A 13,540-nucleotide genomic window follows, 5' to 3' on the forward strand; every position below is an offset into this window, starting at 1 on the left:
CCCGCACCTCAGAGCAACTCAGCACCTCTGCACCTCACCGCTCCTAAAGGCTCCTAAGAAAATGGCGCCGAAATGATTGTTTTTATGCTACTAATACCATGTATTAGTGTCCAATGTATGCTATTACATGTATTTAGTTTTTGCATTTTTTTAACAGTTTGTAATGGTTAAAATGTCAAACCTGATTCCCCTAGCCTAAATAATTAGAAGTATATTTTAGTGTCGATAAAAAGGTCGAGTCTATATTATACGAACCCTTTTATATTAAAACTCTAGTAAGTGCATATACACTAGTTTTATGGCATAAAAGGAATTTGCTCAAAATTTGCCCGTTTGACCGTATGGTTAATTTGCAGACTAAGAAAGCCAGCGCTTGTATATATATATATATATATATATATATATATATATATATATATATATATATATATATATATATATATATATATATATATATATATATATATAATGTTTTTGTTATCTTTTTAATAAGTATTGCCATTTGTTTGTGTTTTTGGCAAATGGGATATTTTGCGACGAAGTTTTTTTAATTAATTGATTTTAATTGATCTTATCTTTCTATAAGTTTAAATTGTTCGTTCCTTTACGTTCTTAGCTCCTCATTATTATTACATTCTGAGAAATGAATATTTATACTTTGGTTAAAAGTTTTATCCCTGGGTCCACAAGAGCTAAATGAAGCTAGTGTAATTGAAAAGGCAACATGTAAATATGAAATGTGCAAATTAATTAGTGATGTGTAGTCGAAACAACAACAACTGTACGAGTACTGTCCCTTTTAATGGCGGGTAAAAGTAATAAAGTAAAAATTCAAAAACGAAAGTAAACGAGACTTAAACACCCTATGTAAGCAAGTGTATTCCTTGTTACTAATAAAAACTGTCAAAACATTATTAACATGCGTTAAGATTTCTATGAAAATGTTTATTTTAACGATTTAATTTATTATTTTTGACAATATTACAATAGACTGCGATACTCGATATGACGTTTGTTGCAACTTGATAAGTATTACGGATATTAACAAATACGGATATTAACAAAATGATGTTCTGAGTTGCGATTGTATTATGTTTCGTTGTCAGTTGTTGATCAAGACTCGTTTGTTTTAATCCTTGAACAATTAGAAATGTTGTTTAGGTCTAAAAAGCCTATAATGAAATAAGGTCACTTCGAACAGTCTTTCTGTTGTGCTAGCTATTTAGACTTTAGTGACGCAGTTAGTGTGTCTGAGTACCACTCTGGATGTGCGGGTTCAATCCCCCATTGGAACTCAGGATTTTTCACTTGAATGACAACAAGGCGAACGATTCAGAAAGTGGGTGTGGGCTGTTTGGTGGTTTCTGGGTGGGCCATGCGGATGCAAGACATGCTGTTGCGGGCGTGTCCGGGCCTTGAAACATTAAGAGGGGTAAGAGTGTAGTGAAATAAGGTCATTTCTAACAGCTTTGCTGTTGGGCTAGCTCTTAAGCGATGCGGTTAGAGTGTCCGACTACCACTCTGGAGGTTGTGGGTTCAACCCCCCTTTGGAGCTCAGGATTTTTCACTTTAAGCCCTTTGTGTTGGGAAACATGTCCATTAATACCGAATATCACCACGTATACAGTTTTTTACTGCAAGGGCTTTTTTCCTGACTTTGTGAAGCGGCCCTGGCTCCTCACTTTGTGAAAAATGAGTCGCGAACTTGTCAAAATTGTGAAAAATCAAGTCACGAACTTGTCAAAATTGTGAAAAATCAAGTCGCGAACTTTTCAAAATTGTGAAAAATTAAGTCGAGAACTTCTTAAAATTGTGAAAAAAACAGTTGCAAACTTCTTAAAATTGTGAAATTCAAAGTTCAATGCATTAGTATAGTTAAAGCATGTTAAACACTTGAATATTATCAAAATTTCTTTAAATAATGCAATACAGGCATATTTTCCTTCTATGAATACTGTATTTGATACAAACACATAAACATATATCTGATCAGCAAAACATTCATGTACCAAATGCAACTAAAATACCTGGTCCCAACACTTCTTTACCACAGGAATAACATTTATAAACATAGAACATTTCAAGGGCACATAACTCGGACATGTTCTGGACTTTACAGCTTTAGTCTAGAACTATGTTCTTTTTACTCTTGAAAATGTCAATAATTCTCTCAATATATGAAGAGGAAAATTCCTTCTTCGTGATAATTTTCATCAGGGCTTTCCTTAGACCTCAAATCTCAAGAGTCAAGGACTCTTGGAACCATATTTTCAAGAGTCAAAATCAAATTTCTGAGAGTTCTAATAATAACGCAGGAGAGTCAATGATTATTTGCAATTTAAGCAAATTACTGAGATATAATATATAAAAAGCAACAACTTAAAAGATACATGTATGTTAACATTTATTTCTTGCATTTTACTGTCACTACAACACTATGCATTTAAACACAATATTTCAATGATTAATAAATACAAAACATGTATTCTAATACAACATTAACTTCATGTATACAGCAAAGTAATATGTCATATGTTCTTCTTTCGCACGTTTGGGGGTGTTAGGAGCACTGTCATTTAGATCTAAAGTACGCTTTGTCGTTGGCGTCTTACACACACTTTCAGAGTTACTACCGATTCCAAATTCGAAAAGGTTTCTCTGCAACATTTTCCGAATGCACAAGCACAATTACACTTTATCCAATAACTTTGTTTGACCGTTTCGCGTGGCTATTAAATTAAGAATGAAATACAAAATGTGAAAAAAAAACATTTCCGCTGACTATCACAAAAAAAACACAAAAAAACATACGGGTGGTACCTAAACACAATAGCCTATATAAGTCGGTAAACTATAAAAGGAAATTATTTCTACTCGCCCATAAAGGTGCCTCCGTATTTAATCCCATCAAAAATTCCGACGCCCTTTAATTATTTCATGTGCCATCTTCGCTGAAGACGTGCGACAACCACGCTGTTTTCTATGCCTTCTCAAACGGTCAATTATTACGCCTACATGTATTTTGTAATCAATTAGCTCATGCAAAAATTGTCACTTTGCCACAAGGTCAGTAATTTCGGTTCTATAGTTATTTTAAGCAACTTTGATGCAAAGCGTGTAATTTGACGTTGTAGACAGTACATATGCCAGCATAACTTTCGCGCGTCTTTGAACTGAGCAATCATGAAGTAAAACAGTGATGGGTGCATTCAGCTTTGGAAATACATTCTGCCATACTCTGGAAATATCTCAAAATATGCTTTACGGTATTCTGTGGATATGGATGTTATAATTTTATATTAAATATTATTAAAACTGACGCGTATGAGTCCATTCTTTTTTGGTTGGTTTATAGTTCTTCTTAAATGCTCTGAGCTTTTATGAGTACATACGTACAGCTCAGAGGGTCAATAGCTGGGAGTTGGATTATTGCAACTAGGTGGGTTTAATACACGTCTTTTCCGCAAACAGCTGATAACAAACGCTATGATAAATAATGGAAAGTTAATACACGCGTCATCGAACCAGCAGGGTTTTAATTGGTCAATACTAGATTTCTTAATTAACCAAACTCCGCCTACTGGGTGGACTTGTGCTTCGATGATTGGAAACGGGCGTTAACGATTAGCGTGTACTAAATGAGATACTCCGCCCCGAGCCAATTATCGCTTAGTCTTAACAACTTTTGATCTCGTTGACGCAAGTCGGTATATTCCCCCGGGTCAAATGTGACGCATGACGTAATTTTCTTAAGAGTCAAAAAGGGGTCTTCTGTAATTTTCAAGCGTCAAAACCCGGGAGCTCGGGTCAAAGGAAAGCCCTGGAACATGTTCTGTGAGCCTGACCCTCGTCAGTGCATGATGATCTCCCGGGGAGGTTGTCATTTGATCTGAAACATTAGGTATACATTGAACAACAGTACTTTTGTAAGAAATGTAAACGAGTTATTTTATTTTTCACGTGTTTTCACAAAGCATAAATAGACTACATACAAAGTTTGTATCATGATTATGCGTCATGAATATGCATTTAAATTAAAAAAAAATATATGAAGGGACCACATTATTACTTTAACCAAGATTTACAATCGTAAACAGATACGAATAACAAGTCTCGGTCATCAATACTAGGGGCCGTTTTGACTAGCTTCCATCAATACATAAGCTGCGGCAGATGCTTTCACTTTTATCAAATGACGTTCCTTATAATGTTATCAATGTGCATGTTTCAAAACTTACCCTTCTGTAGAAAGCTTTTGTTTCTTCACTGTTATCCCAAATTTTAATAAATCGGGATTATTTTTCGGTTTTGTAATTTTCTTCGTGTAGTAACGAGCGTTCCGCGTCGCCATTTTTTTCTATAGTGACGTTGCTAGGCAAAGCTTTTATTCATTACCCCGGTTTCAATGGTTACACAACACTTTAAAATAGATTAAAACAAGCAAACATCGGTAACGCGAGTCGACAATTTTTCGCGAATTCAGAATTAAAAACGAGGTTATGAAACTTATATTTCTATTCCGAAATGGCCGTTTTTGACAGTTTTGAGCACATAAAGTCCATTTTTCATGATTTAAAATGGCCGTTTTTGTAAATATTCACGGCCATGTCAGGTTTGTGAATTAGCCGTGTCAAAATTGTGAAATGTCCGTCCACGGCCAATCGCAAAGAAGGAAAAAAAAGCCCTGACCTCTATGAGACCTATTTTTTTTAGAAACCTTCCATTGGGAATTTTAAGCTCCCATTTGGGAAAAATATATACTTTTTATGTCCCCCACCACTATAGTGGGGGACCAATTGTTTTTACCCTGTCTGTTGGTTTGTTTGTTTGCCCCAACTTTAAAATTTGCAATAACTTGCAATATTGAAGATAGCAACTTGATATTTGGCATGCATGTCAGGGCTTTTTTCTTGATTTTGTGAAGTGGCCCTTGCCCCCTTATTTTGTGAAAAATGAGTCTCGAACTTTTCAAAATTGTGAAAAAAATTAGTCGTGTGAAAAACGAGTCGCGAACTTGTACAAATTGTGAAATTCAGAAATCAATGCAAAGTATAGTAGAAGCATGTTTAACGCTTAAATGTTATGAAAATTTCCTTAAATAATGTAATGAAATCATATTTTCCTTGTATGGATTCTATATTCAGGGGGTTCACTGGCCCAAAAAAGGTTGTTACCATTTTATCGCGGTGTGAAAACTGCTGGTTATTCTACATGTAACTTTATTAATTAGAACAATCATTTAAAGAATCTTACTACATTAATGAATAATGGCATTGACTATATTTTTATTACTTTTAGAAGTATGTTAATACATAAATAACAACAAGTACCTTCATAAGTCTTAATAAGCTTTATTTTCATATAATTAACATTTTTTCCACTTGATAAACCAGATAACCAACATAATATAATAATGTTAACAATAATGTAACAGTATGCTGCATAAATGTTTCAGAATTATTTATTGAAACCTAGAATCACACAAATGTACATGTACATCATCTGAAAGGAAAAATAAATACAAAATCTGAAAATAAAGCATCTGAATTCAAATTGTTAAACAGTTACATTTAATTATTTGGACATGTTATAAATCAACTTCTGTTTATTATCAAATTTCACAAATTCTAAAACAACACCTATTGTTAAAAGGTTTTCTGTTATCTGTGGTGGTCGATATCCAGGTTCAATTAAAATGAACATTTTTCACATCTATTTCTTGACTGAAAGGCACAGGATAATTGCCACCACTCATTATTTATTTATTTATTCATTTATCACATTTAAGGTCAATAGCACATACACATATATGACACATAAGACATGGAAATTATCACAGATTAACATAGAATATATCACAGATATCAAGGACTATGTTGATTTTCTTTTTAAAAAATCACAATTTAAAAGCAACAAATAAAACGCTGTTACAGTATGCATACTTTTAACAATACATGATTTTTTTTAACAGTAGTACGTTTATATGAGCATGAATGCTGAGGACCTATGGATAACCCATTAAGCTGAAAGCTTATTTAGTTTAAACATATTTATTGGTTCAAAGTATAGTACATTACATTCATGTGAATATCAAAAAAGAAAAAACCTTTCATGGATAAGAAGACAAGCATCTACGATGCTTATTTGAGTTCTTCCATGCTGGAGTTACTAGAGAATAAAATGCAATATGGATCAGGTAGTTAAAAATACTATTGTATGATCATTACTTTTTCATGTCGTTCTTATACCGTTTTAATATCTTTATTTAATTCCTTGTATGACATTTTGTTGTTATTACAAAGTAAAAAAGAGCTATATGAATTTCCACAACGTGTACAGTAATTCTATATGTCGAATCGTTTTGTTGCTGCAATGAAGCCGTGGACACGCTGAAATAGATAAGTGTTGAGTTCAAGTGAAAGCTGATCATCGCCAAATAGTAGATTGTTTAAAGTCAATTAACACGGCAGATTGGAAAGGAAAGAGTTGCGTATGTTATCAAAATTTGGGCACTGCAATAAGTAGTGGGATGGCGTTTCTTCGGCACCACATGATCAAAGAGGACTATTAATGATATTTCTACGGTGTAACTCATAGTTTAATGTGCTACAGCCTAGGCGTAGACGGCAGTGGTAAATCTCCGATTTTCGTTTACCAATATTGTAATAAATAGCAGATCATGAACGTTGTCTGTCTGTCAGTAGATGTTTGAAGGCAGTTAATGTAGGGGCATTTTGTGTGGGCGTTGGAAGAGAATTCCACAACCGGATTGTTGAGGGCAGAAATGAAGATCCGTACAACTGAGTCTTTGTGAAGATTGTTGGAATATCGTTATTGCTACGAAGCGAGTAGGTGCGATCATAATGCACGATGTCAGGTTGGAAAGGTATGGTGGAGTAAGGTTGTTTTTCATTTTAAAAAGTAGAATGAGCTTATGATGTTTTCTTCTATTGGCTAGGGATTCCCATTTAAGATCCATCATGAGACGGTCAAGGCTACAGAATTTGGTGGCGCCTTTTACGATCCTTGCAGCCTCGTTTTGGACAGACCTTGCGAGACCTTCATGTCCTTTCACACTTCTTCATTGACCGCAGTTTTAGGGGCATTTATCAAAAGCAGATCAAGTTCGGTGTGAAGGAGTTGTGTTTCGCATGTTAAGCTAGTTGTGAACGGGATATTTGTGGACTTTGTAATTGACAGCTTTCATCGAAAAATATGTGCTAAAGCTTGTTGAGTAATTTGAGACGCTATTTATTATCTGAGACCTTAATTGACCAGTGATTTTTTTCATCCAATTGGGAACGGGTCAAGTACCCATGCCATTGGGAATTTTCGTGTCGTGAAATCACCAAATTGGGAAAAAACGAGTCGCGAAATCTGCCAATTGGGAAAAATCAAGTTGTGAATGGTACCAATTGAAGAATGATATTTTAATGACTTTGTTTAACTTATGTCAGCTTTAAATGACACAAGAAAGCAACATAAACTTTTATTCACAGTCTTGCACAAACAACAACATGCTATTGGAACACAAATTGTTACAGAGTGTTTCAAGTATCGTAGGACTTGTACAAATAGCTTTGTCATATTCGTCGTCAATCTGCATTTTGCTACTGTCATTTTCGATTATTTTTATTGCAGTGTACTGAGGGGAATGGGTGGACGAAACAGACACCGAACTTTTACGAAGCTAAAATCACTTAAAGATTTGCTTTTGACTTCACTAGGCTTTAATTTCTTTGTGTAATACTTACTATTGTACTCATGGTGCATATTGCCGGAAGCGTAAGAAAATTCAGACTGGTTTATATTTTGCAATAACATACAGGTATTTAATGTAGGAATTGAACGATAAATGTTTAAACCAGTCAATGATTGAAAAGTCTAATCGGCTGCAAGTTAAAACGGTCTCGAAATACTTCAAGTTGTCGTTTTCTGGGATTGTTTACGCGATTTTGATTGGGATTTTTTGTATTTATTCGGAAATTGGGAATGGGTCAGTAGGTCATTGGGAACCTGTCCGTTAACCAGACCCGTCCAAAGAAGGAAAAAACCACTGTTGACAATTGAAAACGTTAAAATATGCAATAGCACCTCAGTGTGTATAAATATTCAGAGTTAAAAAGTGTTGTATTAAACGTTCGCAGCAACGACATCGATGGCATAGAATTTGAAGGTTTCAGACATCACCAGAAGACAAGTATAGACAACTTCCATTGCACAATGACGACATTAAAGGCCCCCATATTCTCGAGAAAAAAATCTTAAAAATATAGTGCTATGCAACCCATGCTCCTGATCGTATAAACGCTCACTTCTTTAAAAAAAAAAATACAGCGCTAAAAAAACTCTGAATGATTGCGCAATATAAAAATGGTGGTCATTTTCGGGTCCGATTTTTAAGTTTTTGGGTCTTGAATTCTTTTTTTGTCTCCATTTTGGCGTAAAACAAATTGCATGGAATAACCTAATTTTGTAGGTTACAATAGTCCAAACAGTAAAGAAGAAAATAAAATGGAGATAAATGTGCTACAATAAACCTTTTGCACATAATCGTAATGATGTTATCATGTTTAATGTAAACATATCAATGTACTAGTGCTATTTTTCTCCTTTGAGGGTTTACACAAGGTCACTGTCCTTCTATTATTAAATTTAAGCAACTGATGTCTACTTCGAATAGGAAGACATTAATTAACCTGGCTAGATTTTCTAAAATGGCCTTAAATCTAAGATCTAGTCACAATTAGTATTAAGTATATATATGTATACAGTAGACTCTCTGTAAACCGGACGGTCTCGGGACCGGCCTGATCGTCCGGTTTTCAGAGAGTTCCGGTTTACCAAGAGTTTGCATATTGCCGAAATATACATGGTATGCATTGTGTACAGAATCACATAAAAATAAAACAAACCATACACATTTACATGTACCATGTGATAACTGTACGCAGGTACTGGTGATGTTAATTGCATTCTTAAAAAATGTGTTTTTAATCGATTAAAAGCAAAATATATTCCATACCGACTTGTTTTGATTAATCCCAAAGTGAGCGTGGTGCTTTATACATGTACGTACGTGGCATTTGTCATATAGGCGAGTGACGACACAAATAAGATTGTTGTAGATACACGATTTATTATCATTATACATACACACAAGCAAACAACAGTGTCATAATTATTTTTTAAGATATTTTTTAAGATATTCATAATCTCAAAACCTACTAATTCTTGAAGTGTACGATTTCACGAAAAAGTCCAAGATCACTCTTTGCTTGAAAGCACATTTCTCCTTTTGTATAAAACATGGCTATAAGATCTTTTAAAATAACCGAGAAGATTACAAGAAAGTGATCGTCGAAACGGCATGCATGAATTTTTTAATTAAATTGTTTATCATAGGCGATAATAAATAATTAATAAAACGATCGAGTCAATCACTTTTTTGTGTTACCGCACGTCTATTATAGACATTCACAGTTTGTTTTACATTACTTAATCGGACCCCCATAGTGAGGTAACGACTTGACACCTTTATGGTATGTTTAATCCGATTATCGATAATTGCGCGAGCAAAATGTGTGACACCGCACTCGCTGTGCTGACTAGGTATTGTTATTTTCACGCCTCGGGCATCTTGAGAATTTAGACCGTCCGGTATACTCAATGTATTTTACGTTGAAAATGACCAAATTTACGGAGATACCCGTCCGGTTTCCGGTTTTCAGAGAGTTCGGTTTATTCAACATTTTTTAACAAAGAAATAGAAGGAAAAAATACGGGACTGGCCCGACCGTCCGGAATCGGGAGAGTTCCGGTATTCAGAGAGTCCGGTATTGGCAGAGTCTACTGTATTGTTTGTTGTTGTGTTGTTTTTGTAGTATTTCAGAAACTTATGTCACTACCATTGGTCTAGGTTGTGTTGTCTAAGAGTTGATTTCACTTTTTATGTGTTATTGTTGTCAACATTCAAGGGCTTTTTTTCTGATTTTGTGAAGCGGCCCTGGCCCCCTCACTTTGTGAAAAATGAGTCGCAAACTTTTCAAAATTGTGAAAAAAAATGAGTTGAAAACTTCTGAAAATTGTGAAAACGAGTCGGGAACTTGTACAAATTTTCAAATTGAGTTTTTTAAGAATTAGTACATGTACAGTTAAAGCATGTTTAATACATGCATCATATTAAAATATTCACGGTTGGCACCAATCGACTGACACTTTCAACAAATTACCACTTACAGTTAGATCAACACTATTCTCACTGATTAACTCTGTCTAAAACCATAGAAAAGCATAACCCCTGTCAATATCTTGTCTTGCTTAATAAACTTCTGTAAGAAATTAAAACCAGTTATTTAATTTTTTCAGATTTTACAAAGCATAATTATATACATTCTCTTTTTCAACACTGCTGCACTTCATGAAAATGCATTAAAATCAATGTTCATATAAATGGATCACAGTTATTCTTTAGTTTAACCAATATTTACAATTGTAAACGGATAAGATATAGAATACCAAGTCTCGCTCTCTGTTATCAATACATGTGCTTTGCCAAAGATTCTAATGACTTTGGTTATAATTAAATCCATGTCTGTTTCAAAAGTGCATTGTAAAAAGGCTGTCAGGGCACTCAATCTGTCAAATCCACGGCCAAAATTTGGCCGCATTCCCCCCCCTGAAAAGTATACTTTTTTTCCCTTTTTGGGGGAAAAATTCCCCCCCCAAAAAAATAAAATAAAAAATTATAGATAGATGTGTCTCTTATATCTCAAATCTATTTTAATTTAATCTTGCGAAACATACTAAATTATGAAAAAAGCAATGAATATAGTGCAAACATGTACAAATGTAATAATTAGAGAGTAAGTAAAAAATCCCCCAAAAAGGGAAACGCCGCGAAAACACTTTTCGAAAAAGGCTCTTAACTTCTGTGTCCCTTCAGATATTGCTTTCGTATTTGGTATGCATGTGTATCCGGACAACACCTTTCGTAGCGCATACAATTTTTGACCCCTGTGACCTTGACCTTGAACTTAAGGTCAACGTTCAGGTTTCAAAATCTGCGACTGCTATTCGAAAAAGGCTCATAACTTCTGTGTCCCTTCAGATATTGCTTTCATATTTGGTATGCATGTGCATCTGGACAACACTTTTCCATGGGCATACAATTTTTTACCGCTGTGACCTGGACCTTGAACTTGAGGTTGGCATTCAGGTTTTCGAAATCTGCGACTTCGAAATGAAAAAGGCTCATAACTTCTGTGTCTCTTCAGATATTGCTTTCATATTTGGTATGCATGTGTATCTGGACAACACCTTTCCATGTGCATCAAAATTTTTACCCCTGTGACCTTGACCTTGAACTTGAGGTCCGCGTTCAGGTTTCAAAATCTGCAACTGCGATTCAAAAAAGGCTCATTCCTACTGTGTCCCTTCAGATACTGCTTTCATATTTGGTATGCATGTGTTTCTGGACAACACCTCTCCATGAGCATAAATGTTTTGACCCCTTTGACCTTGACCTTGAACTTAAGGTCCGCGTTCAGGTTTAAAAATCTGCGACTGCGATTCGAAAAAGGCTCATACCTACTGTGTCCCTTCAGATATTGCTTTCATATTTGGTATGCATTCCATGCGCATCAAAATTTTTACCCCCTGTGACCTTAACCTTGAACTTCCGCATTCAGCTTTCAAAATCTGCAACTGTGATTCAAATTTTTTTTATAATGTTCGTGTCCCTTCAGATATTACTTTAACATCTGGTACGCATCTGTATCTGGACAAGACCTTTCCAAGTTTTGACCCCTATGACCTTGACCTTAAACTTAGGGTCTGCGTTTAGATTTCGAAATCTGCTACCGCGACCCAAAAAAGGTTCATAACCACTATGTCTAACTCTTGAGCTTTACTTGAAGCATTTTTAGCTTGGCTGTTTTTGGAGAAAACCCGAGGTATTGTCATAGCCAGCTCGTCGTCCGCAGTCAGCCGTACGCCGTAGGCGTCGTGCTAAATCATAACATTGGCTCTAAAATCAAAGTGCTTCCACCTACAACTTTGAAACTTCATATGTAGATGGAACTTGATGAGTTCTACATGCCACACCCAGTTTTGGGTCACTAGGTCAATGGTCAAGGTCACTGTGACCTCTAAAAAAAAAAAAAATCTGACAAGCTTTCGCAGCCGAGCGTTGGCACCCCTTATGCGCTGCTCTTGTTAATAATAATAAACTATTTGATATTTGTAAACTTTGACAGTTATAAAGATGTTGGTGAACTAGAAACGCACTACAGCCACCACAAACTTGTGTGGATAGCAGTTTAGAATTGAAGAGAATTCACAAATTATAGTTCAAAGGAGGGCATATTTTGTTCGGTCTGTCTGTGTGTTTGTGTCTGTGTTCTATTAGATTTACAATATTCATACACAATTATTTTGGTCATTCATTAAAAATTTGTTTGCTTAATATGTTACTAAATAGAACAAAAAAGGGTTAAAGTTTGATTGTAACAACATTAAGAATTAATGTCCCATCCCCGATATAATAGTAAACAAGTAACACAGGTATGCTACCATCAGGCGACACATCCAACTCGCGAAGTTATAGTTAAGAGTTTTAAACGGCAGTTTTTCGTATAAAATTGCAGCTGTGTTGGATTTGTGAATTGTCCATGTCAAAATCGTACAATGTCCATCCACGGCAAGTCTCAAAGAAGGAAAAAAAGCCCTGCATTCACACAACCATGTCCATTTATTAATGTCCATTATATATACCGTACTTTTTATCACGACATTTCCATTACATGTCTTATGTATGTTGTTTGGCTATGTACTTATGTATTAAAATTGGTTTGACTTGATTGTGCATTTTTGTTCATGTCATATTCCCGTTGTTTGTCAAGCCCTTTATATATGCCACTTAAAAATTCAAGTAAAACAGTTAAGCATTTTTTGAATCTGCTAAACAAACTGCTGCAAAATGTCACAAAATTCAAAGTACCAGGAAAAAAGATTATAAAGAAGACGCCTGTAAACAGATGGAAACTGTTTACAGACATTATTAAATAAACCATCATCCTCAAGCTCTTCAGTCATAAGTTTATGTTCTGTAGCAAGTATTGGTTCCAGTGTTTTTTTTTCATTTAAATTTGGGTCTGGTAAGGGGACCCATTCCCAATCAAAAAAGTATATATTTTTCCCAAATGGGACATAAAAATTCCCAATGGAAGGTTTCTAAAAAGAGAATATTTTTTTAATAAGTAAATTATCTCAAAGTCTAGCTCTAGTCTAAGTTGAACCTTAGAAAATATCATATTGAATTAACTAATACAGTGCTCCAGATAGGATTTGAAAAGGGCACTTTGGACGTGCAGTATTTTGTCAAAAGGGCACTTTGGACGTGCAGTATTTTGTCAAAAGGGCACTTTCGAGCGCGCGGGCGTTTCTGGAATGCTTCCTCATGCATGCTAATTTAAATGTTATTAATAATTGTTAAATAAATTATTCCCATCATCATTAAACAATTCAAATTTAATGACTA

The 13,540-nt window shown here is 34.9% G+C and overlaps 1 protein-coding gene across 2 annotated transcripts in view; it reads left to right on the top strand.

The window, feature by feature from the left end:
* Positions 1-763: 763 nt before the first annotated feature.
* The window catches only part of LOC127833723 (protein strawberry notch homolog 1-like), a 58,701-nt gene continuing 45,924 nt past the window's right edge, over positions 764-13,540 (top strand). For both annotated transcript variants that reach the window (XM_052359145.1, XM_052359146.1), the window contains exon 1: positions 764-867. The gene's annotated coding sequence lies outside the window, so the exon portion shown is untranslated. The remainder of the gene's footprint in view (positions 868-13,540) is intronic.

The sequence above is a fragment of the Dreissena polymorpha genome, chromosome 6, assembly GCF_020536995.1.
Source record: "Dreissena polymorpha isolate Duluth1 chromosome 6, UMN_Dpol_1.0, whole genome shotgun sequence".
In the NCBI taxonomy this organism is placed as follows: domain Eukaryota; kingdom Metazoa; phylum Mollusca; class Bivalvia; order Myida; family Dreissenidae; genus Dreissena; species Dreissena polymorpha.